Genomic DNA, 2492 nt, shown 5'->3' with positions numbered 1-2492 from the left:
CATCAAATCTAGACACTATTGTGGATGCCAACTAGTGCTAGATGATAGGAGCCTGAGATAGCTGTCTCCTGAGAGGCTCTGACAGTACCCCACTAATACAGAAAGTAGAGGCTCACAGCCATCCATTGTACTGAGTACAGGGTCCCCAATGAAGGAGCTAGAGAAAGGACCCAAGGAGCTTAAGGGTGTGCAGCCCCTTAGGAGGAACAACAATATGAACTAACTAGTGCCCTCAGAGCTCCCAGGGACTAAAACTCCAACCAAAGAGTACACATGGCGGGGGACTCATGGCTCCAGCAGCATGCATATACCCGAGGATGGCCAAGCTGGTCATCAATGGGAGGAGAGGACCTTGGTCCTGTGAAGGTTCTATGCCCCAGTGTAGGGGAATGCCAGGGCCAGTAAGCAGGACTGGGAGGGATGGTGAGCAGGGGGAGGGGGAAGGAACAGGGGATTGTTTTAGTTTTTGTTTCATTTTATTCTTTTCTTATTTTATTTTATTTTTCTTTCTTTTTTTTTCTTTTTTTGGAGGGGAACCTGGGAAAGGAGATATTGTAAATAAGAAAACATCTAATAAAAAAAAAGTTGTGGCTTTAAAAAAAGAAAATAGGCCAGTCTCTCTGGGCTGGTGTCCTGAGTAGACCTTGGGTGCAAGCTCTGCGGAGGCCAGTCCCACAACACCCAGAGGAAGCTTCACTCCCAGGCGTTCTGACACTCTCAGGATCAGAGGTGAGGAGGACCCAACATCTGTCCCAATACCTGGAGTAACTGGGACCAGCGGGACCAGGCACATAGGAACTCCACCAGCAGAGTGGCTCAGGTTCCATCCAGTCTCTCTGGGCTGGTGTCCTGAGCAGACCTTGGGCCCAGGCTCTGCAGCCAGTCCCACAACACCTAGAGGAAGCTGCTGCACTCCCAGGTGCTCTAAAAGCCCAGGGTCACAGGATCCCAGAATCACAGGATCATAGAGACAGCTTGATTCTGAGGAGTTCTGACACAGCCAGGATCACAGGAAGGACAGGCTCCAGTCAGATTTAGCAAGGGCAAGTAGCACTAGAGATAACCAGATGGCAGGGGGCAAGCATAAGAAAATAAACAACACAAACCAAGGTCACTTGCCATCATCAGAACCCAATTTTCCCACCATAGCAAGTCCTGGACACACCATCACACTGGAAAAGCAAGATTCAGATCTAAAATCACTTATCATGATGATGATACAGGACTTTTAAGAAAGACATAAATAGCACCCTCAAAGAAATACAGGAGAACACAGGTAAACAGCTAGAAGCCCTTCAAGAGGAAACACAAAAATCCCTTAAAGAACTACAGGAAAACATACTCAAACAGGTGAAGGAAATGAGCAAAACCATCCAGAATCTAAAAATGGAAATAGAAACAATAAAGAAATCAGAGAGACAACCCTGGAGATACAAAACCTAGGAAAGAAATCAGCAGCCATAGATGCAAGCATCACCAACAGAATGCAAGAGATAGAAGAGAGAATCTCAGGGGCAGAAGACACCATAGAAAACATTGACACAACAGTCAAAGAAAATGCAAAAAGCAAAAAGATCCTAACCCCAAAATCCAGGAAATCCAGGACGCAATGAGAAGACAAAACTTAAGGATAGTAGGTATAGAAGAGAGTGAAGACTCTCAATGTAATGGGCCAGTAAATATCTTCAACAAAATTATAGAAAACCCTAACCTAAAGAAAGAGATGCCCATGAACATACAAGAAGCCTACAGAACTCCAAATAGACTAGATAAGAAAAAAAATTCCTCCTGACACATAATAATCAAAACACCAAATGCACTAAACAAATAAAGAATTTTAAAAGCAATAAGGGAAAAAAGGCAAGTAACATATAAAGGCAGGCCTATCACAGTTACACAAGACTTCTCACCGGAGACTATGAAAGCTAGAAGATCCTGGGCAGATGTCATACAGACCCTACAAGAACACAGATGCCAGCCCAGGCTACTATATCCAGCAAAACTCTCAATTACCATAGATGGAGAAAACAAGATATTCTATGACAAAACAAAATTTACACAATATCTTTCCACAAATCCAGCCCTACAAAGGATAATAGATGGAAACCATCAACATAAGGAGCAAAACTACACCCTAGAAGAAGCAAGAAAGTAATCTTTCAACAAATCCAGGACAAATCTAATTCCACCTCTTAAAACAAAAACAACAGGAAGTGCCAATTACCTTTTCTTAATATCTTAATATGAAAATTAATATTACTAACATATCCTCATTGATTGAAATCCAAAAATATGAGGAATTAGAAATTTGTTGATTGTCATCCAATGGTCTCTCTAATTTGATAATTGGAGAAATAGGTCCAATATTGTACAATCTATATACACTTTCTGCTTGTTTGTTTGTGACAGTGTCTTGTTGTGTGGAACATAAGGGTCTGGAAATCTTGCTTCTCCTATCTCAGCCTCTCTATTAGTAGTATTGTTTATTTCAT

This window comes from Mastomys coucha, unplaced genomic scaffold, assembly GCF_008632895.1.
Source record: "Mastomys coucha isolate ucsf_1 unplaced genomic scaffold, UCSF_Mcou_1 pScaffold20, whole genome shotgun sequence".
Taxonomy (NCBI): Eukaryota; Metazoa; Chordata; class Mammalia; order Rodentia; family Muridae; genus Mastomys; species Mastomys coucha.
This window is presented reverse-complemented; position numbering follows the sequence as displayed.